We start from the raw sequence: 24,539 nt of genomic DNA, 5'->3' as shown, positions 1-24,539 counted from the left end.
TTGCCCAGTATGGAGGGTGCTAGCTATGAAGAGAGGTTGAGTAGATTGGGATTATTTTCATTAGAAAGGAGGTGGTTGAGGGTGGACTGATTGAGGTCTACAAAATCATGAGACGTAGACACAGTGGATAGCAAGAAGCATTCTCTTTCAATGGTTCAAAATATGAGATGTTAGAAGAAAAAGATACTGCGTTATCTAAAATGCAAACCAAAGCAAAGCAGTCCTAAGTTTAGGAGTGCAAGGAAAATGATCTCTGGCTTGGTGCATTAAAGAACAGTTACAGTGTCTTACTTTTGCATTTGTTAGAGGCATGATACTCCAATCCCCTCAAAAGATTATTCAACGCAAAGAAAACAAAAAAAAAAGTTTGAGGCATTTGGGATATAGCTGAAACTTTATTGCTGGAACAGCACAGCAGGTCAGGGTCAGCATCTAGGGAACAGGAGATTCGACGTTTCGGGCACATGCCCTTCCTCAGGAATGAGCAGAGAGTGTTCAGCAGGAGAAGATAAAAGGTAGGGAGGAGGGACTTGGAGGAGGGGCGTTGGAAATGTGATAGGTGGAAAGAGGTCAAGGTGAGGGTGACAGTCGGAGTAGGGTGGAGGCGGAGAGGTCAAGAAGACGACTGCAGGTCAGGAAGGCGGTGCCGGGCTGGAGGGATTCGGCTGAGACAAGGTGGGGGGAGGGGGGATGAAGAAACTGGTGAAGTCCAAGTTCATCCCCTGTGGTTGGAGGGTTCCCAGTCGGAAGATAAGACGCTCCTCCTCCGACCGTCGCGTTGTTGTGGTTTGGCGGTGGATGAGTCCAATGACCTGCATATCCTCGGTGGAGTGGGAGGGGGAGTTGAAATGCTGTGCTACAGGGTGATTGGGTTGGTTCGTCCGGGTGGCCCAGAGGTGCTCTCTGAATCGCTCCGCAAGTAGGCGGCCTGTCTCCCCAATATAGAGGAGGCCACACCGGCTGCAGCGGATGCAGTAGATAATGTGGGTGGAGGTGCAGGTGAATCTGTGGCGGATATGGAAGTTTCCTTTGGGGCCTTGGAGAGAAGTGAGGGGGGAGGTGTGGGCGCAAGTGTTGCACCTCCTGCGGTTGCAAGGGAAGGTGCCGGGAGTGGAGGTTGGGTTGGTGGGGGTATGGATCTGACAAGGGAGTCGCGGAGGGAGTGGTCTCTACGGAAAGCTGATAGAGGAGGGGAGGGAAATATATCCTTGGTGGTGGGGTCCGTTTGGAGGTGGCGGAAGTGACGGCGGATGATGCGCTGTACATGGAGATTGGTGGGGTGGTAGGTGAGGACCAGTGGGGTTCTGTCCTGGTGGCGGTTGGAGGGCGGGGCTCAAGGGCGGAGGAGCGGGAAGTGGAGGAGATGCGGTGGAGGGCATCGTCGATCACGTCGGGGGGGAAATTGCGGTCCTTGAAGAAGGAGGCCGTCTGTGTTGTGCGTATTTTGAACTGGTCCTCCTGGGAGCAGATGCGGCGGAGACGAAGGAATTGGGAGAATGGGATGGCGTTTTTACAGGGGGCGGGGTGGGAGGAGGTGTAGTCCAGGTAGCTGTGGGAGTCGGTCGGTTTGTAGTAGATGTCCATGTTGATTCGGTCGTCTGAGATAGAAACAGAAAGGTCTAGGAAGGGGAGGGAGGAGTCCGAGACTGTCCAGGTGAATTTGAGGTCGGGGTGGAAGGTGTTAGTGTAGTGGATGAACTGTTCAACCTCCTCGTGGGAGCACGAGGTAGCGCCGATACAGTCATCAATGTAGCGGAGGAAAAGATGGGGGGTGGGGCCAGTGTAGTTGCGGAAGATGGATTGTTCCACATACCCTACGAAGAGGCAGGCATAGCTGGGGCCCATGCGGGTGCCCATGGCTACTCCTTTTGTTTGGAGAAAGTGGGAGGATTGGAAACAAAAGTTGTTCAGGGTGAGGACCAGTTCAGTCAGTCGAAGGAGGGTGTCGGTGGAAGGGTACTGGGTGTACGGCGGGAAAGGAAGAAGCGGAGTGCTTTGAGTCCTTCGTGATGGGGGATGGAGGTGTACAGGGACTGGATGTCCATGGTGAAGATGAGGCGTTGGGGACCGGGGAAGCGGAAATCCTGGAGGAGGTGGAGGGCGTGGGTGGTGTCACGGACGTAGGTGGGGAGTTCTTGGACTAATGGGGACAGGACCGTGTCGAGGTAGGAGGAGATGAGTTCGGTGGGGCAGGAGCAGGCTGAGACGATGGGTCGTCCGGGGCAGTCAGGTTTGTGGATTTTGGGCAGGAGGTAGAAGCGGGCGGTGCGGGGTTGTGGTACTATGAGGTTGGAGGCGGTGGATGGGAGGTCCCCTGAGGTGATGAGGTTATGGACGGTCTGGGAGATGATGGTTTGGTGGTGGGGGGTGGGGTCATGGTCAAGGGGGCAGTAGGAGGAGGTATCTGCGAGCTGGCGTTTGGCCTCAGCGGTGTAGAGGTCGGTGCGCCAAACTACTACTGCGCCTCCCTTGTCAGCTGGTTTGATGGTGAGGTTGGGGTTGGAACGGAGGGAGTGGAGGGCTGTGCGTTCCGAGGGTGAGAGGTTGGAGTGGGTGGGAGGGGTGTGGGAGTTCAGGTAGCGGTTGGAGTGGGATATACAAAACAAGCAATGACCCAATGAATCTAGTTGGCAAGAGTTATGTTGAAAGCAATTTAAAAGGTTCAAGTTGAAAATTATACCAAGAGAAAGATTAAACTGCACAACTGGATTTCACAGTCTCGACTGACTTCTTTAAAATTATACAAGGGATTTGGAGAGAAAAAAAAGTGATGACTGCATATAAAAATAATATTAATAACAGCATTAGAATTTATAATATTAATGTTATTAATATGCATATTAAGAACTCAAGTTCAAGCCAGAGTCGTCCTGGAACACACAAGGGTTTGGAGAGCAATTTCTGATAGAACTGCTTAATGTGCAATGTCTTTCCCGATTGAGGGCAGAATGCTTTATTTACAAAGGGAAAACTGACCAAGGATAGAAATGAGAATGTGTGGGGAAACTGTCTTTCTTCAATTCCAATGTACAAAATGGAGAATATGGTGAATATTATAATTGTATCTATGGCAGTAACTAAGCTATCTTTTGTTTCATTCTTTAATACAGTGGAGGCTGGGACGCTAAATGCCTTCAAGGCAGAGATTGATAAATTCTTGATGTCACAAGGAATTAAGGGCGACGGGGAGAATGCGGGTAAGTGGAGTTGAAATGCCCATCAGCCATGATTGAATGGCGGAGTGGACTCTATGGGCCGAATGGCCTTACTTCCGTTCCTATGTCTTATGGTCTAATGGTCTTAATACATAAAGGGTTCATCTTTAGCAACTTATTTTTGCTGTTCTGTACAAATATTGTAACATTCACTTTGAACATAAATTTAGGTTCCAGATTTACCTTCAGCCTTTGACAGTTATAGTTCTGTAGCAATGAGGTAATAAACCAAACCAAGGTTCGCCCTTAGCGCTGATCAGGAGGTCAATTGTACTGAACCTGCTGGAAGCTGACAAGAGGAGTCCCATGTCCTCATCACCAGTGTGGAGTCCTGGTCTGAATGCGTCTTCTACCAATGAGGTAAATCATTCCCAAACACCTATAGGAAGAAATATACTATATTAACATAAAAATATCAATCCTCGATAATTCAAATGCTCAAATTCAATAGAAGACATTGAAGCTAGATCCTTTTCGATATGCCAATGCAATAAGGGAGTCAAATCCATCCACAAATAATTCTTCAGGAATCAACCTCTTTTCTATGTTCATATATGTAGTTTAGTGAAGCCTACAAAATTTGACATACCACAGTATTTGATCATTAAGACCAAAATGATTACTGAATTTAAATCAATGAATCCCTGAACAAAGTACCAATTAAGGAAGCATGGAGTCTGATTGACACTTAAAATGTACAAATGTACCTTTCCATCATGAGAAAATTATTTTTCTGGGAACTGTTGATTCATAATTGTTTGAGAAACACAAGAAGAAAAGCATGCACCAATTGTAATGCAAGGTAGGAGAGGTTCCTATGTAATTAAACATAATTTATTTGCATTTTTGAATTTTGGACGAGCAGTTTTTTTGTGTGTATCTGAGGCAGTGTAATGATCAACTTGCAAGTAGCTCTGTAGCCACAATGATCTAAAAAAAATCAAATCAGTATTTGAGATAAGTTTCCTGGAGCGTCATGAGATTTTAATTGAGTTGTGAGAGTCTGAGCTAACAAGGTAAACAGTGTCGTGCTTTGGGCTTTCAGATTAAAAAATAAATGACTTTTTTTTTTTGGAGTTTAGGGAAAACAACCAGAGGTTGAAAAATAAAACATTTTAGTTTCAGCTTGGGGAGTTTGCAGATGTTTGGCCAAATCTGGCAGTGGAAATAGCTCGATGTTTCTCCTGAGAAAGGAAGTAATTTCGTACTGTTACAAAAGAGGTTACTTACTGTCAGAACTTGAGTTTAATAGCTGCAGACCAGAAGTGTTAAAGACCTGAACACATTATGTGAAGCGGAGCAAGTCTCAGCTCAGTTGCGTGATAGTTATGGAAGAGATCATCAGATTCTTCTGACCAGGAATTGAGCAGTAGCTAAGTTGATCCATATGAGAGCGAGAGAGGGAGAGATAAGGCGAGAGCAAGAATTCTGGAATTGTTGTACTGGGAGTATTGGAAAAAGGAATGCTTTTGAGATTAATGTGATTGTATTTTATGGTATGTTTCAAAATCTTTGAATTTTATCCTCATTTCTTTTGCATAATAAACTTCTGTTTTTTTGCTCAGCTCAAATTTGCAGCATTGCATGCTTGTGCTTCAAGTGAGAGCATCTCCTGAAAATTATTAAAAGCAATATATGTAGCCAGATTTCAGTTTGGGATCTGACTTGTCCCATCATAACATCAGTTGGGATCATCATAAGATCCTCAAAATAATGTTGTCTGTCGTATTTATGAGAATTTAAATACCAACGTAAAAACATTAACACAACGTGCAAACGTACAGAGTTGAGAAAGAATGCAGGTATTTCATGTTCTAATCAACAAATAAAAAAGTTAAGCAGATAAAATTCATGAGTTAAACTCTTTTCGGCCTGGAACATGTACCAGTTAACACTTCAAATCAAGTAACTTGGTCTATTTTCACCTTAATTTTTTATTGTAATCATTACTTCAATACTGAAAAACAAAATTTCTCCGGTGATACAATTCATAGACTTTTGCACAATCACATTGGGGGTCATTATAATGGTAAATACTAAAATAAGAAAAAGGATACATTAAAATATTCTGAGTAAGATATTTACAGATGCCGTTAGTAACAATGTAATTCAGTTACATGCATTTAGGTAACAACGTAAACTAGGCATCATAACATCATTAAGAAAAACTATTTAATAGTTCAAAGTTTAAGTAGTTTAAAAGCCATAAGGTTTACTGGAATTGTACGTTATCATTCATATTTGCATGTTATCCAAAAGGATATAAAGGGTTAGCCAACTCTTTACTCTGTTTCTCTAGAATCTTTCATAACAGCTGCAATGGTATACTGTTTTTCCAAGCTCTTTAATGTATGTATCTTGACATTGAACTTAAAATGGTTTCATTCTCTCCTATAGAAAGTTAATAAATTAAATGTCAAGTTTAGAAATTAGTTCTGAATTATAATGACAAATTCATCCAGGCTTCACTCCTATTGTTATAAGTAAAATAAAGCCAGCAATAATGATCAAACATTAGGTGAAAACTTTTTAGAAATCAGGATTGTCAAAGTTGCCTCTGACCTAATCATGACTATGTGCATGAAGTTGCACTCAACGGAAGAAAAAATCTCACCTGCAAATTAATAAACCATTATTAGCCAATCAGCTAATTGTTCCATGGCTCTACCAATGTGTCATCAGACTACTGAATAAACATATAATATATCATGCAACTTCTTAAATTTATTCTGCCATTCAAAAGGTTAATCTAGTACTTAATTCTAATTTTGCCACATATCCCTCAAATCTTTGAGCATCTAATTTTAAAATTAAGAACTGATTTACTTTTTATCTGGCAATTACACAACAGAGTTTTAAACATTTACACAGTCATCAGCACATAACACATTTCCATAAATGCAAGTGCGCAAACTAGTTGGCATTTTCCCAACAATAGTGATTGCACTTCAAAAATACATTATTAGCTGTAAATTATTAACCATGGATTATGCAAGATCCAATCACAAAATAAAGTCTTGTTGAAAAAAAACTCCACTGGTTTCGACTCAAGAAGCAGAATCTGTTTATATAGAGTTAGCAATAGTTGGCTTTGTCCTAGGATAGGGGATTTCAAGACTAGGAGACACATTTGAGGTGAGAAGAGAGAGAGATTTAAAAAAAAGGACATGGGGGCAAATTTTTTTTTATACAGGGTAGTTTGCGTGTAGAATGAATTTCATGAGGAAATGGAGGATGTGGATATAATTACCACATTGAAGAGATAGTTGGATAAGCAGATGATTAGGAAAGATTTGGAGGGACATGAGCCAGGAGCAGATGGACCCAGGGCACTGCTATTAAAACAGATAGAGGATCAGCAGGAACCCTTCGGCAGATTTAAAGCCAAAATCCAGCGTGTTTTGGGAAAACCACCCACCATAGAGTCAAAGAGATGTACAGCATGGAAATGAACCCTTCCGCCCAACCCATCCATGCCGACCAGATATCCCAACCCAATCTCGCCCCACCTGCCAGCACCCCGCCCATATCTCTCCAAACTCTTCCTATTCATATACCCATCCAAATGCCTTTTAAATGTTGCAATTGTACCAGCCTCCACCACTTCCTCTGGCAGCTCATTCCATACACGTACCACCCTCTGCGTGAAAAAGTTGCCCCTTGGGTCTCTTTTATATCTTTCCCCAATCACCCTAAACCTATGCCCTCTAGTTCTGGACTCCCCGACCCCAGGGAAAAGACTTGGCCTATTTATCCTATCCATGCCCTTCAATTTTGTAAACCTCTGTAAGGTCATCCCTCAGCCTCCGACACTCCAGGGAAAACAGCCCCAGCCTGTTCAGCCTCTCCTTATAGCTCAAATCCTCCAACCCTGATAACATCCTTGTCAATCTTTTCTGAACCCTTTCAAGTTTCACAACATCTTTCTGATTGGAAGGAGACCAGAACTGCACGCAATGTTCCAATAGCGGCCTAATCAATGTCCTGTACAGTCGCAACATGACCTCCCGACTCCTATACTCAATCCTCTGACCAATAAAAGAAAGCACACCAAACACCTTCTTCACTATCCTATCTACCTGCGACTCCACTTTCAAGGAGCTATGAACCTATACTCCAAGGTCTCTTCGTTCAACAACTTCCTAGGAAATTGGGCAAAAGGAACAAACACCAAACAAACAACAGACGGGGGAGGGCACCTCCAAACATGGGGAACAACTTTATACGGTCTACCAAGAATGCTCAGGGATTCTCCAGAAGACTGCTCTGACCAGGCATTTATTCAGGCTTTCCAGGACAGGCTGTCTCCCACGCACCTGGCAGTTGTAAAAATGGGGGTCGTCATTCGCCCAAGACTACCACGCCCTGATAGAATGGGCAACAGGCATTACGGAGGACATAGGAGGAAAACCCCCGTGTGCATAAATCAGGAAAACCTAGGCACCATCACAAAGTCAAAATCCAGACCCACGTATCACAACTGTGGCAAGATGGGCCACTTTATCCAGGATTGTCGGGGGAGGAAACAGAACAACAGGAAGCCCACTCGTGTCTGTCAGTACTGTGGCAAAAGGGATCACTCTGAAAACAAAGCAAACGAACAAGCACCAAGAATACATCTGACTGATGTCCGGCAGCCCCCATAGGCACGGTGATAAGGAGGGTAGGATTAACGCATCTACACAGGTTGGGGCGGGGGGGGGAGAAAGAGACAGTGTGAGATGCTCGTGGACATGGAAGCCTCCATATCTATTACTGACCTATCCCTGCCCACAACTAACAAAATGATTTAAGTGAACGTGGATTAATGGACAACAAACCCCTGTGTACTTCAGTCAGACCACTCTCGTAGAAATCAATAACCTGTATCTACCAATGTGATTTTACGTATGTAAAAATGACAAAGGAACTATTATGGAAATGATTTAAGCAAGGAATACAAAGCCCTTGTAGACTGTGGGAAGGGTGAATTAATCTGGCCCCATCCTGATGGGTAAAAGAAAAAAATGGGCACTTATGCGAGCCACTTGAGCAGTGTCCAAGTCGCGTCCTCTATGGGATGTGATTGGCAGCTAGAGGATAATGGCTTTGGTGCCATTTGCGCCTCTATCTCAGGGGTATGGACAGAGACTAAATTAGATACAGGCTTGATTAAAATCAACCCTGTAGTCGTGGAGGGTCCAGAAGCCACGTCACCAATATCCCATAAAACCCAAAGCCAGAAGGGTTGTGGAAATTGTGAAAGGATTAGTGGAGAGGGAAATTCTCCAAGACAGTACAACACTACTAATTCCCCCACATGGCCAGCAGTAAACCGTCTCACAATTGATTTTACAGCCCTAAACAGTGTCATTCCTGGAGTCACCAATCCATCCACAATCTTAATTGGCCTCTCCCCAGCCCACAAAATCTTTACTGTACTGGATATTGCAAATGGATTCTGGTCTATCCCCCTCCATCGTAACTCCCAAGATAATTTTGCATTTCTGATTGGGGATAAACAAACTTGGACCAAACTTCCCCAGGGATTCCATAATAATCCAGCCAACTTTCACCACGTAACAAGTGAGGTACTCCGGGAGATCGACCTGCCCCACAGCAGTACACTACTCCAATACGTCAATGACATCCTCCTGGCTTCTGAATCCAAGCCAAGACATCAAGAGGCGACAAAGTTAGTCCTGAAGCACCTGCAGGACAGAGGGTTAAGAGCCAGCCTGAAGAAAGCTCAATTTGGGAAAACTAGAGTCTTTACTTGGGACATTTAATTTCCCAAGGAATGAAAGATATGCCTGCAGACAGAAAGACAGCTATACAACAGATGCCATGACCCTTAACAGTCTGTGGTGTGAGAAACATCTTGAGCTTGATTAACTACTGCAGGAATTTTATCTGTTTGCCAAAGTTGTTGAGCCCATACAACAATTAGTAAAAGGGAGTAAACCTGCAATGGACCCAGTTGAGCAGGGACCGGAGCAAGACGACTCCTATACAAAACAGAAAGCAGAGTCAATGTCAGCACTGGGACTGGGATTACCAGATGCTAGTAAAGACTTCCATGTTTACTGCAACGAAGAGGGAGGTTTTTACTCAGCAATAGTAACCCAGCTCCATGGTGATAAACAGCAAACTATGGGTACTACTCTACTGCTGAGGGTCCTGTAGTGAACGGCTTGCCCAGATGTATAGCTGATTCAGACTGTGCCACGTGGGCTGTGAGGGTCAGTAAGCCTATTGTGATGATCAGGAATATAATCTTGCATATCAAATACACCCTCGTAGAAATGTTAAATATGGGAAAATTACAGATGGTTTGTAACATGAGAAGGGCAAAATGGGAGGCTTTTCTTTTGCCACCAACCAAATCCATTACCATTGTACGAGATAGCCAGGAAAACCCAGCGGAAGGGATATTAGGCGATGGTGAAACGTGTGTGGGAATGTGAACGATGAAGCAGAGGAAAGTGGGTCAAAGGATATACCCATGGAGGCACCATATGAGACTCTGTGTGTGGAATGCTCATGGAAATAGGTAGACTGTAGTGAACGCAGAACTACGATTTGTCCGAGCGGGGAGAATAGAGGGAGACCTGTCAGCCCAGGTGGAGGAGTTAGTAGCCCTCACCCAGGCCTTCACGGAGACGGCAGGGAAGAGGGTTAACATTTGCACAGATAGTAGATATGCGTTGGGATTGTCTACGATTACATGACCGTTTGGGGATTTATCACCACAAGGGCACCCCTGTCAAGCATTGGCAGATAATAAAGACCTTACTGGAGGCCGGCGAGCTCCCATCAGAGGCTGCAGTGGTGAAGGTCAAGGCCCACCAGAGGGAACCAGCTGAACAAAATCCCGAGTGGAACATTTTTAAGAGGATCCAGGCTGCTGGCAAAGCTGCTCAATCAGCACTAGATACAGAAGATATCCATCCTTTGTCTGCCATCTTTGCTGAGGATGACCCCATCATAAGCATTTCCCAACTGCATGCTGATACCCCTGAGGGTGAATGCACCAAGTGGACGGCGCAGGGAGCTACGCCAAATGAGAAAGGTGACTGCATATCGAATGACAAGATCGTGGCCCCGACGTGCATCTAACATACTCTTAGGCAATTACACCATGGTGTTTCCCATGTGGGGTGTGGTGCTATGATAACCAGCATTGGGAAGAAATACGTGGTAGACTGTCTACATATATCCACGAGCCATCCACAAACAGGGTCTCATCTGGTGCCTCCATGGGGATATCCCATATCCCACTTTCCTCTACTTCATTGTCCACATTTCCACACGTCGTTCACCATCGCCCAATATCCCTTCTACTGGATTTTCCAGGGTATCGTGTACAATGGTAATGGATTTGGTTGGTGGCAAAAGAACAGCCTCCCATTTTGCTCTCATGTTACAAACGGTGTGTAATTTTCCCATATTTAGCATTCCTACAAGGGTGTGTTTTATATGCAAGACTTTATCCCCGGTCATCACAATAGGAGCACTGACTCTCTCAGCCCACTTGGCATAGTCTAAAGCAGCTATACATCTGGGCAGAGATATAACTGGATTCTGTCACTGCTGTGTGATGTATGCCCAGTACAACCCAGGCAGGCCTACTAAAATTAGAATGGGGCGAGCCTTGGCCAAAGGGCCCAGGGAGCAGATAGATTTTACAGGATGTCTTCCCTAAACCCACAGGAAGACATATTGCCTTGTGATTACTGACCAATTCATCAGGTGGGTTGAGGCCTAGCCTACTTGCAACTACTCAGTTGCAAGGATTTTAGAACATAGAACAATACAGCACAGAACAGGCACTTCGGTCCTCGATGTTGCACCGACCTGTGAACTATTCTCAGCTCGTCCCCCTACACTATCCCAAAATCATCCATGTGCTTATCTAAGGATTGTTTAAATCTCCCTAATGTGGCTAAGTTGACTACATTAGCAGGTAGGGCATTCCACGCCCTTACCACTCTCGGTGTAAAGACAGAGACATCTGTCTTAAATCTATCACCCCTCAATTTATAGTTATGCCCCCTTGTACAAGCTGACATCATCATCCTAGGAAAAAGACTTTCACTGTCGACCCTATCTAATCCTCTGATCATCTTGTATGTCTCTATCAAATCCCCTCTTAGCCTTCTTCTTTCCAATGAAAACAGACCCAAGTCTCTCAGCCTTTCCTCATAAGACCTTCCCTCCAGACCAGGCAACATCCTGGTCAATCCCCTCTGCACCTTTTCCAGTGCTTCCACATCCTTCCCAAAATATGGGGACCAGAACTGTACCCAATATTCCAAGGTGGCCGCACCAGCGTTTTGTATAGTTGCAGCATGATATTGCGGCTTCAGAACTCAATCCCTCTACGAATGAAACCTAACACACCATATGCCTTCTTAACAGCACTATCCACCCCGGTGGCAACTTTCAGGGAATTATGCACATGGACTCCAAGATCCCTATGCACATGGACTCCAAGATCCCTATGCACATCCACACTACCAAGAATCTTTCCATTGACCCAGTACTCTGTCTTCCTGTTATTCTTCCCAAAGTGTATCACCTCACATTTAGCTGCATTGAACTCCATTTGCCACCTCTCAGCCCAATTCTGCAATTTATCCAAGTCCCCCTGCAACCTGTAACATTCTTCCAAACTGGCCACTACTCCACCGACTTTAGTGTGGTCTGCAAATTTACTAATCCATCCACCTATGCCTGCGACTAAGTCATTTATAAAAATGGCAAACAGTAATGGTCGCAAAACAGATCCTTTTAGCTGAGGATCGGATTCCCAGGTGGCGGGTGACGTCCCAGATTGACTCTGACCAGGGGACCCATTTTACTGGAAAGGTTGTAAAAACTGTATGCCAACTGACTGGCATTAAACAGAAATTTCACATACTCTACCATCCACAAAGTTCTGGCATGGTGGAGATAATGAACAGAACTCTCAAAACCTCCACTGCTAAGACCGTGCAGGACTGGACTGAGTCCTGCCTGCTATACTCATGCGACTCCTGTCCAACACAAGCCGGTTGACTGGTTTGACCCCTTACAAGTTGATGACAGGTAGGCCAATGCAACTGCCTGAGTCCATCATCACAGGGGGTTCCAATGTTGGCCCTCACCGTAACAAAATACATCGCTATGTGTTCAAACTGAGTGTCCAGCTGAAGGAGATGCAGCAAACAGTTAGGGACAAATAGGAAGCGGGGGATTAACATAGGCATTTAGAGGATTGTCTGGAGGTCCCACTAGTGGATAGTAAGGTTATGGTTAATACTCTACCCATTAAACCTGGCTTCGCCCCTAAGTGGAATGGTCCCTATGAGGTTATCATGAGCAGTGACACGTGCGCCTGGATTGACATGCGAGGAAAGGGGGTCTGGAAACACTGGTCACAAGTGAAGAAAGATAGACACCAGATCATGATCCTCACCCTCTGCCTTTTTTTCAGACGGACTTCTCACGGGGCCTGCTAATGTTGTTTGTGCGCGTGAAGTTGTTGTGAACAGACCAAGCGCGTGGGCTGTTGTGCGTGGGCTGTATAGCTTTTGGACCATTGTACAACTCCATTCGGAAAGCCCCGGGATGTTTCTGTTTATTTTTGCCTTCGCCCTTTGCCTAGCAGCCAATCGTGTGTGGGGTGTGGGCACTGAGGGAATTGTGCCAACTTAGGTACTGTTCACCAGAGTAGGTGTGGGTTACATATTAATGCTTACCTATGCACGTCCTATATGTGCGTGCAGCAAAATAATATCTCCAAATGGTGGGTCTGTAGTGGTATCCCTGCACACTCTAGTGGGGGGATTCCCAAGACCCGTTCCGTTTAATAAATCAGAAACGGCGGAACGGTGGTTGAACCAGGGACCGATCCTCACAATTATCCATTTGGCCGAGGTTGTGGGGGGGGTGGGGTCTGACAGAGAATCTCATGAGGCATTCAAGGCCCTGACCGTCCCATTTATGCTGCTAATGATAAGGTCACCCGAGAGCACCCACGGGGACTATTTGTTTTAAACGTAAATCGCACATCAGGGTGGAATGCCAGAACCAGCGAACATTCCTATTCCCTGCTCCATACCCTGTCCGGCCGCCGACTGTTTCTTTCTGGAAGTATTCTTAGTCTTGAGGTGGTCAAGATGACTACAGGTAAAATGTTCAAACCCATTTGAACCACAATTCAGGCTGATTACCCGGAGGACTTATTTTCTCTGTGGTCTTAAAGTATATCCTTGGCTCCCTCCAAATTAGTCTGGATCTTGCTACCTTGCCTACATGGTCCCTTTTGGTTGCCATTACAGTTCCCTCTGCCTTCATCCCAACCTACACCTACTCGATCCAAACGGTCCATCACCAAGACTGAGCAATTCTTTATAATCGCCTTCCCCACCTACAGGACTGCTAAGGCTGCGAGGGAACAGATCAATGTGGTCTCGACCTTGGAAAAGGCTGGCTGAGGAGACTACCGATGGCTTTGCAGCTGTTAGCATGGCCAACTCAGATGTTGGCTGAGATTATTACCACCCGTACTGTAGCATTGCAGAACTGTTTTGCCCTTGACTATTTGCTGTCGGCACAAGGTGGCACCTGTGCTGTTACAGGCCCCGAGTGCCGCACATACATTCTGGATGCCTCGGACAACGTAACTAACCTAGCGAATCACATCTATCTGGAGGCTGATAAAATCCGGCAGGAAGGGAAACAGGGTCATGATTGTAATCCCCTGGAGTGGCTAGGATGGTTACAAGGTGGATCTCGTGGCTTGTACCTTTTGCATACCTTCATCATGTTCATTGTCATCACTTATTGCATTGTTATGGCTGTCCTTAACTCATGTTGGAAATTTTTGACAGTGAGAATTATGCTGGGTGCGAGCCTCCATGTTGAGTTGCCTGGGAGTCACCCCCTTTCTGGTCCCATTGATGATTACTGGATGTAGGTGGTCTGTTTGCCATGCTCCCACATGTCGTGGATCACAAGGGGGGACTGAAAACAGAAACTAACTGAAGAAATACTTGCAGAACACAATATCGTGGGTACGCTGTTCCCAGAAACAGTGATCTCTGCATGCACACGTGCAGAACACAATAAAAAGTCTTTCGTGGGCTTTTTGTTGTACACGTCATCCAGACGATAAAAACTGCTGTATCTGTTGTTCGGGGAGAGACGGCATGGTCAAGTCCCCTACGTAGCATCAGAATCAAGCTGCCCCTCCCAAAAGCTTTCGATTTAATAATTTGGATTGACTTGCTCCTAAATGAGGTTTATTAATTTTACAACAACGGTTTGGTGATGGGAGGGGAGGTCGTGGTCGAGGGGCTAGGAGGAAGAGGTGTCCACGAGTTGGTGCCTGGCTTCAGCAGTGTAGAGGTCGGTGCGGCAAACTATCACTGCGTCCCCTCACCCCCAGCCAACCCCCAAATGCAGGTTTCATGGTGATGTTGGGGTTGGAGCACAGGGAGTGGAGGGCATTGCGTTACGAGGGTGAGAGGTTGGAGTGGGTGAGGGGGGTGGACAAGTTGAGGTGGTCCATATCAGTGGCAGTTGGAAATGAAGAAATCTGTCTTTCTTCCCACCTATCCGCTCCACCCTCCCCCAATCTATCACCTTCACCCAACTTCATCTACCTGTCACATTCACAGCTACCTTCCCCCAACCCCATTCCCCTCCCATTTTGTCTATCTCCCTATTTAATAAGCATCAGTGGCTCACGATGGTTCTAGGGATTTGCCACACACTTTAAAAATCTTTACCATTATCACTTGTACCTTATATCATCTCTCAATTCAAAATCCTTATACCAAAAAGTCCAATAATTTCTTCAATGTTAATTGCGTTTACTCTTACATTTTGTCTGGTTAATACTGGATTTGGATGTTTTTACATGTGTCAGCAAGCAACAAGAATATTAGGGATCTCCTTTGGAGATGTATGCAGCTGAAGGTTGTGTTCACCAGGTGACACTACAGAGTACTTCATTTTTCCAGCTGATAACTTCCCGTCGGTGGTGGGCACGTTATTGGAGGGAATCCTGAGGAACTGGATGTACATGTATTTGAAAAGGCAAGGACTGATTAGGGATCGTTAACATGGCTTTGTGCATGGGAAATCATGTCTCACAAACTTGATTGAGTTTTTTGAAGAAGTAACAAAGAGGATTGATGAGTGCAGAGTGGTGGACGTGATCTACATGGACTTCAGTAAAGCTTTCGACAAGGTTCCCTGTGGGAGACTGGTTAGATCTCACAGAATACAAGGAGAACTAGCCATCTGGATACAGAACTGGCTCAAAGGTAGAAGACAGAGGGTGGTGGGTGCAGAGTTTGGTCACAGATTGGAGGCCTGTGACCAGTGGAGTGCTACAAGGATCAGTGATGGGTCCAATACTTTTCATCATTTATCTAAATGTTTTGGATGTGAGCATAAGAGGTATAGTAAGTCTGCAGATGACACCAAAACTGGAGGTGTAATGGACAGCGAAGGTTACCTCAGATTACAACGAGATCTTGATCAAATGGGCCAATGGGCTGAGGAGTGGCAGATGGAGTTCAATTCAGATCAATGAGAGTTGCTGCAGTTTGGCAAAGCAAATCTTAGCAGGACTTATACACTTAATGGTAAGGTCCTAGGGTGTGTTGCTGCACAAAGAGAGCTTAGAGTGCAGATTCGTAGCACCTTGAAAATAGAGTCGCAGGTAGATAGGATAATGAAGACGGTATTTGGTATAAAATAGTCACTTACTCTTAATACGCCATAGGTTCTGGAATAAACAGCAATCAAATGAGGTCTTTGTTTCCATCAACTCTACTATAAAACTCTCCACTCCCCAAAGAATGACTGGTGTGGAAATCATTGAACTTGTTAAAAGCTGACAGAATTTCCATGTCATTCTTTGAAAAAAAAACTTGAATCAGAATTGTAGGTTATTCCAAAGTATTTCTTCCTAAGCATTTTCTACTGTATTGTAGAATATGCATACAGAATTAAACACACCCAAAATGTCATTAAGAAACAATGCTGGTGACAAACTGCATAATTTTAAACAAATTCCTGGGGTATCTCAGCAGATCTGGTAGCATGTGTGTGAAGAAAGCAAAGCTAAAGATTCAAGCCCAGTGCCAGTTCATCAGAACTAATAGCAGCTGGAAAAAAAAACCCGGCATTTTGGAGATAAGCAAGCAAATAGGTGGAGATGGAGCTGAGAGATATCAAAGGGGTAAGTTGAAGAGGGGATTACGGTTGGCAGGCCAGGACGGAAGACAAACTGAACAAGTGATAGTGAGAACTGAGGGTCCGAAAGAATGAGTAGTCTGAGCTGAAAGCACCTCATATGATAATTAGCCTGAAGTGGGTGAAGACAGGTTGGCTGGGGCAAAAGTAACATATCACAATAGAACTAGATGTGGGGTTGAGTAATAAACATGAAAGGCTAAAATCTTGTCCTAAGGTTAGGGAACTCAAAGTTGACTGTGGAATTACCATTATAATTTACAATAAAGTTACTGTAGTCCCAGAGGACCATAGGGATGCTCTCTGGTGATCGTTTATCAAGGGTATTGTACCTCAGACAGCCATGAAATGATCTAAATCATAAGATTTTAGCAAGTTAAAACCAGACAGGGCCCATCAGGAATATAAAGAGAACAGGAAGAACTCAAGCAGGGAATTGAGAGCGCAAGAGGCCATGAAATGACCTTGCCAAGTAGGGTTAAAGAGAATCCCAAGGCATTCTATATGTACATTAAAAATAATGAGGATAACTAGGGAGAAGGTAGGACCATACAATGAGGGAACTTCTGCTTGGCAGAAGGTGTGGGTGAGATCCTGGATGAGTACGTTGCATTAGTATTCACTCAAGAGAAGGATATGTATAATGAGATTTGTGTGGAGCATGCTCATATGTTAGGGAATTTTGAGATCAAGAAAGAAGTGGTGTTAGGTCTCTTGAAAAGCATTCAAGTGGCCAAATCCCCAGGGCCCCATGAGATCTATCCTAGTTTACATTGCAAAAGAGTTTCAGTACAGATGCAAGGATGTCTTACAGCAGCTGCACAGAGCTTTGGTGAGATCATACCTTGATTATTCAGTTTTTGTCTCTGATCTCAAAAGATACACTTGTGATAGAGGGTGAGCAACAAAAGTGCACCTGACTGATTCTTAGGGTGCTGGTTTGACCAATGAGGACAAATTGGGTCAACTGGGCCTGTATTCACTGGAGTTCAAAAACAATGGGAGAGAGAATCTCAGTGAAACAAAATCCTGATAAGTTGGGACAGATCAGATGCAGGGAATGAGTTTCCTCTGACTGGTGAATCCAGAGCAGAGGGTAATGGTCTCAGGATATATAGTCAGCCATTTTGGACTGAAATGTGGTGAAATGTTTTCACTCAAAGGCTGAACCACCTATGGAATTCTCTTCCATAAAAGGTTGTGAAGACCAATTTAAAAGAGTATATTTAAGAAAGAAATGGATAGATTTCTGGAAGCTAAAGATGTTGAGGGGTATGGGGTAGAGGCTTGATGGGCCTACTGGCTTATGTCTGCTCCTACGTTTGTGTTTCGCCAAAGTTACTAACACCAGCTGCAATACACAAGCCACCAGTATGATAGATAGGTGTATCATTCAGAGAAATAGAAAACAAATGTCATTACAGAGGCAAGACTGAAGGATCATGTGGACTTGGAACTGAATCCTAAAAACTGCAGGCCATTTAGGAATGACAGCAAACCAGGAAAATATGGTAAGGTGGCTCCATTGATGATGCTCACAACATAATTGAGAGGGATGACCTCAGTTCTGGAAATGAAGATGTAGAGAAAGTTGCGTAGACATGCAAAATTATAGGACGATTTGTCACTTGTTGGAATCGCACACTGCAGCATAAAAGGAGGAAATAATGAAAGGTTGTGGAAAAGTAAGGTGATAACCACAAGATTAATACACATATCAAGAGGAAAAGTTGAATAGTCAGGAGTAAACATGATATAGGGGAATGGGTGTGGGTGGATTACTCTTCGGAGGGTCGGTGTGGACACGTTGGGCCAAAGGGGCTGTTTCCACACTGGAGGGGAATCTAATCTTGAGGAGTTCATAGAACAGCATGTTCTAGAGCAGAGCAGAGAACAGGCTGCACTAAACCTAGTATTATGCCACAAGATGAAAATCAATAATCCAAATGAAGGTGCTCTTTGGTTTCAGCAGCCACAATTTATTTTATTTTTACAGTCAAGTTGAGGGACAGAGTAGATCCAAGATGATTTAAACAAGATGCAGTGGTAAACCTTTAAGGAGATAATACAGGGAATTGATACATCCCAAAGAATGGACCAACCATACTTAGATAACTGGAAATATTAAAGATAGTATAACACGAAGAAAAATCTTACAATCGTGCCAAGACAAGTGGCAGGTCAGAAGAGTGGACAGAATATAAACAGCAAAGAAAGACTAAAAGACTAATAAGCCAGGAGGAGGAGAAAAAAAATAAGAGAAAGCTTGCTAGAAATATTTTTAAAAAGTAACAAATTCTATAAATGTTAGAAATGCGAAGAATTAACAAAGCTCACGTCAGTCTTACAGAAACTGATTCTTGGGAACAAATAATGGTATGTAAGGAGTTGGCAAATGAATTAAACACATTTTGCATTGGTCTGCACTACAGAGCATACAAGTAACATCCCAAAAGTAGGAATAGATCAAGAATTGGAAAGAAGGGAGGAATTTGAGAAAAATCAAGATCAGAGAAAAATGTTACTGTGTTTACTGTTGTAGTAGGAGGCTGACAATTGCCATGCCCCTAACAGTCTGCAATGAGGGATCTAAAATCAAGTGGCTACTGAAATAGCTGTTGCATTGATTTTAGCTTCCCTTGATTCACAGGTGATCCCATTAGATTGGAAGCGAGCAAATGCAACTCTTTCATTCAAGCAAGGCAGGGCGACAGAAACCAGGAAACTACAGACCAGTTAGCTTAACATCTGACATAGGGGAGCTATTAGAAGCTGTTATTCAAAAAATTACAGCAGGGCACTTGGAAAATTTCAAGACAATCAGACAGAGCCACAGTCTTGTGAGGGATTAATCATGTTTGATCAACCTACTGGAATTCTTTGAGGTGGTGGATGCTGTGGACAAAGTTGTAGGTACTGTACTTTGGTTTCCAGAAGGCATTTGATAAAGTGCCACATCAATAGGTTATTGGGGAATATAAATGCTCATGGTATAGGAGGTAGCACATTTTTTTCCAAAGATTGGTTGGCATACAGGAAGTAGGCATAAATGGATCATTTTCAGGCTGGTAAACTGTTATCAATGTAGTACCAAAGGGACCTCAACTGTTTACAATTTATGTGAATGTCTTACATGAAGGGAAGAAGGTCCAGTTGCTAAATTTACTGGCAACCCAACAATAGATTTAAACTTAAGTTGTGAAGACTATGTAAGGAGGTTACAAAAAGGTACGTTAAGTGTGGGGATAAAGATTTGGAGAATGAAATATGATATGGTAAATATGAAAATTTGCAGGAAGAATAAAAGTGATAGGATTAGGCAAATATTGCAGAGTTTTGAGATGCAAAGTGATTTGGGTGCCCTTATGCATGCATCACAAAAGGTAAGTATGCAGGTAAACCAAGCAATTAAGAAAACTGATAAAATTTTAGTATTTATCACAAGTGGAACTGAACACAAAATAAGGAGATTATGCTTGTTCACAGCACATTGGTGGCACTGCACCTTGAGTACGGTGTACAGAACTGCACACCTTATTTACATAAATAAGTAAATGCGTTAGCTGCAGTTTAGAGAATGCTTTGAGACTATCCAGAATGAGATGTTTTAACAGGTAAAATTGAAAGGGAGACTTCAATCTGCTGTCATTCATAAGAGTCAGAGGGGTGTAAGGATCCTTCGGTCTGGTCAGGTAGATGAAGAGAAGATGTTTCCTTTAATGGAAGAAGGAGAACTAGGTATTACAATCGAAGAATAACGGGGTTCCTATTTAAAACAAAGATTCAGTTTTTTTTCCCATGAGGGTTGAGTGTCTTTGGAACTGTCCGTGAAAAAGGTGGTAGAAGGCATATCCTTGATTTTTTTTAAGGCAGAGATAAATTATTGATAATTTTTGGATCACCTTGCTTAAGAGTAACCAGACATTCAGATTGAGGTAACAATCAGATCAGCCATGATTGAATGTTGAATGGCATAGAAGTGAAAGGCTGAATGGCTTACTCCTGCTATTTTTCTAAACACTAAGTTAAATTCAAATTCAACACTACCTAAATAAAGCAAACCACTTGACAAGCAGACCATCCAACACTTCAAGCATTCACTCCCTTCATGACAGAGCTGTCATGTCTATTCTCAGCTGGATGCACCGTAGCAACTAGCAATACCTTTTCAACAGCATTTTTAAAAATTCTCATTTGTGAGACTTGGGCGTCGCTGGCTGGCCAGCATTGATAGTCCATCCCTATTTGCCCTTGAGAAGGCAATGATGAGCTGCCTTTGTGAATCGCTGTAGTCCACTTGCTGTGGGTTAACCCACAATGCTAGTAGGGAGGGAATTCCAGGACTTTGACCCAACAACAGTGAAAGAACAGTGATATTTCCAAGTCTGGGTGGTGAGCAGCTCGATAGGGAACTTACAGGTGGTGGTGTTGTCCTTCTAGAGTTAAGTGGCCATGGGTTTGGAAGGTGCTGTCTAACAATCTTTGGTGAATTTCTGCAGTGCATCTTGTAGATTGTAAGTTCTGCAATGTGTACAAAATATTACAGAATATACAAAACCAACAACATCCACAAACTAAAAGGTGCACAGGAAATAGATTACCTCCTGTCCACCTCCAAACAAACAGTCCCCATGAACACAAACAAAGACCGTTCCTGCTTTCTGGGTCAAAATTCTGAAACTCCACAGTTCACATTACTGACAGAGCAAATAAATGAAATGGACTGCATTACGTTTTCCACTTCAACATGACTCTTCTTTGAAATTCTGTTTCTCTCATCAGATACTGGAATGTTTGCTGAGATTCTTTAGCACTTTGTTTTTATTTCAGACATCCAGAACCCACAGAACTTTGCTTTCATTTGAAACGGATTGGAATAGATCGAGAGGAAGGCTCACTGCTACCTTCTTGAAGGCAAATAAAAGGGGTAATAAATGTTAGCCAAAAGCAAAATGTTTAGTTACAAGTATATAGGCATGTACTATGTGCTAGGTAATGTTTGTAAAATTCATGAAATTTTGTCAGTAATATTCAAGATTAATCAATTTACCTTCTTACAATTAGCATGCAAAACAATTGCTGTTTAAAAAAATCACAAATGGAATGTCAGAGGACAGTAACCAGCAAGGAGCCTTACATTTTTTCAGCTGAGCAATTCAAAAGTACACAGACATTACTAATACAAAACAGAACAAAGAACTAAATTTAAGGATTCAAATCAAAACTAAAACCAAATCCGTCCAATTCTGGTCTTCCTGGCATAGGTAGAACGTTGTGAAACTTGAAAGGGTTCAGAAAAGATTTAAGGATGTTGCAAGGGTTGGAAAGTTTGTATTCAGCTAGGGGCTTTTTTTCCTCGAGCATCAGAGGCTGAGGGGTTACCTTACAGAGGTTTATAAAATCATGGGGTGCATGGATAGAGTGAATAGCCAAGATCTTTTCCACAGGGTGGGGCGAGTCCCAAACTAGAGGGCATAGGTTTAAAGTTAGAGGGGTAAGATTTAAGAAAGTCCTAAGGGGCAACTTTTTCCACACAGAGGGCGGTGCGTGGATGGACAGAGCAGCTAGAGGAAGTGGTGGAGGCTGGTACAAATACTATATTTCAAAGACATCTGGATGGTTAAATGAATAGGAAGGATTTAAGAGGGATTTGGGACAAATGCTGGCAAATGAGACGAGATTAATTTCAGCTGTTTGGTAAACATGAACGAATTGGACCAAATGTTGATTCTGCTTTCTTCTCAGAGGTAAAAACAATGACTGCAGATGCTGGAAACCAGATTCTGGATTAGAGTGGTGCAGAGATTCTCCTGCTCCTCGGATGCTGCCTGAACTGCTGTGCTTTCTTCTCATAAATACTTCCAGACTTTCTGACTTTCTCCAGCAATTTCTGTTTTTGTGTAAATTATTTCCACTTGTTTTTGTGTTCTCAGCCTCAGTTTTCAGTTCAGTTTTTCTGTGCTATCCAATTCAAACAATGGATAACAAAACTTATCCACTACATATTCATTGGAAAAGCATAGATCTTTGTAAATAAATTATTAGCAGTGATGGAAAAGCCAACAATGTAATATTCAAATGATAAAACAGAGGAGTTGTTTTGAGGGATTGGATGGCTTTTCACCTCTGGATTTGGGATTACATACAGCATTGGCTAACATTAAGAGCAAAGAGGCTCAATGTGAAAAGTTAGAATGGCCACACAATTTCTAGTGACATGAAGCAAACACACAAAATTACATATTATTTGGAACTAACTTGCAATCTTAGTTAATGACGACAGAAGTGATTCTTGGGAAACTGAAATGTATAATGGATATTCTTTTCAAAAGGGAGGATTGTGTTTCAGCGTAAATGTCACAAGATGACTGAAATAGCTCTACGCTAATAAAACTCCTTCACTTGGGAATGCTCGGTAATCAACGCTGCATCACAAAACATACAGCACTCCATTTCTCAAAACCAACATTTCCTATCTGATCAAGAACAAAAATTTTACCCCAAAAGGAAAGGACAGCAGCCACCAGACATTATAGAAGGGAATCAGTTCTATAATGTGATGGTTACATTCTCGTTATAGAAAAATTGTGCTTTAGAAACAACACAAAGTGTTGGCGCAGTAAAATGTCACGCTTTAGAAACAGCGCTCCCAATTCGTCAATTGTGTTATCGTGAATTATAACTGAATGACCGGTACACTTTTACAGTGCTTCATCTCTTCTTTCAACATATCTCCAGATTAATATGATTATTTTGAAGTGCAATCACTTGTCATGTAGAAAAAATATGACAAGATTCTATAGATAACAAAGAAAGTAGGTGGCTTTTAATCTCTAGCAGTTCTGAGCAAGTGATGAGTGCTGGTGAGGGCAACATATTTTCCTTTGAATAAATTGTACAAAAAAATACAACATGTCAGAAATTGATCCCATCAGCCTAATGGCTAATTGATGTTAGCTTGAACAGCACATTCTTATCTGTTCCCCATAACCCTGACTCCCTTATCAATCAATAATCTATCCAACTGAGCCATGACTATCTTCAATAATCTAACCTCTTGCGCCTTGTGGAAAAGAACTGCACAGATTAGGAGATTAGGTGTCAGGGCAGGTATCAGATCTTGTGGTGGGACAGCATTTTGGTGATAGTGACCACAACTGCCTCACATTCTACATAGCTATGGAGAAGGAGAGGATTAGGCAAAATGGGAGGATATTTAATTGGGGAAGAGGAAACTATGATGCGATTTAGACATAGTTAGGAAGCATGCACTGGGAGCAATTGTTCCATGGTAAAGGCACTATAGACATGTGGAGACTGTTTAAGGAACAGTTGTTGCGAGTGATGAATAAATATGTCCCTCTGAGACAGGCAAGGGGTAAGATAAAGGAACCTTGGATGACGAGAGCAGTGGAGCTTCTCGTCAAAACGAAGAGGGTAGCTTACATAAGGTGGAGGAAGCTAGGGTCAAAGTCAGCTCTCGAGGATTACAGGCAGGTGAGAAAGGAGCTCAAAAATAGTCTGAGGAGAGCCAGGAGGGGGCATGAGAAAGGCTTGGCAGAACGGATTCGGCAGAACACAAGGGCATTTTACACTTATCTGAGGAATAAGAGAACGGTCAAAGAAAGAGTAGGGCCGATCAGGGATAGCATAGGGAATTTGTGTGTGGAGACTGAGGAGGTAGGGGAAGCCCTAAATGAGTTTTTTGCTTCTGTCTTTATGAAAGAAACAAACTTTGTAGTGAATGAAACCTTTGAAGAGCAGGTCTGCATGCTGGAATGGATAGAGATAGAGGAAGCTGATGTGCTGAAAATTTTGTCAAAGATTGACAAGTTGCCAGGCCCGGACCAGATTTGTCCTCGGCTGCTTTGGGAAACGAGAAATGCCATTGCTTCGCCACTTGCGAAGATCTTTGCATCCTCGCTCTCCACTGGAGTCGTACCCGAGGACTGGAGAGAGGCAAATGTAATTCCTCTCTTCAAGAAAGGAAATAGGGAAATCCCCGGCAATTACAGACATCAGCCTCACGTCTGTCGTCTGCAAGGTGTTAGAAAGGATTCTGAGGGATAGGATTTATGACCATCTGGAAGA

At 43.3% G+C, this 24,539-nt stretch overlaps 1 protein-coding gene across 15 annotated transcripts in view; it reads right to left on the bottom strand.

Annotated features, from left to right (window-relative positions):
* The window catches only part of r3hdm1 (R3H domain containing 1), a 187,450-nt gene that overhangs the window by 151,206 nt on the left and 11,705 nt on the right, over positions 1 to 24,539 (bottom strand). For all 15 annotated transcript variants that reach the window (XM_087989207.1, XM_087989205.1, XM_087989206.1 and 12 more), the window contains exon 2: positions 3,399 to 3,594. The gene's annotated coding sequence lies outside the window, so the exon portion shown is untranslated. The remainder of the gene's footprint in view (positions 1 to 3,398; positions 3,595 to 24,539) is intronic.

Source organism: Chiloscyllium plagiosum, unplaced genomic scaffold (genome assembly GCF_037043375.1).
Source record: "Chiloscyllium plagiosum isolate Xiang-an unplaced genomic scaffold, Cpla_swu_hap1 HiC_scaffold_7, whole genome shotgun sequence".
Lineage (NCBI taxonomy): Eukaryota > Metazoa > Chordata > Chondrichthyes > Orectolobiformes > Hemiscylliidae > Chiloscyllium > Chiloscyllium plagiosum.
Note: the sequence above shows the minus strand (reverse complement) of the source record. Positions and strands in the feature narration are given on the sequence as shown.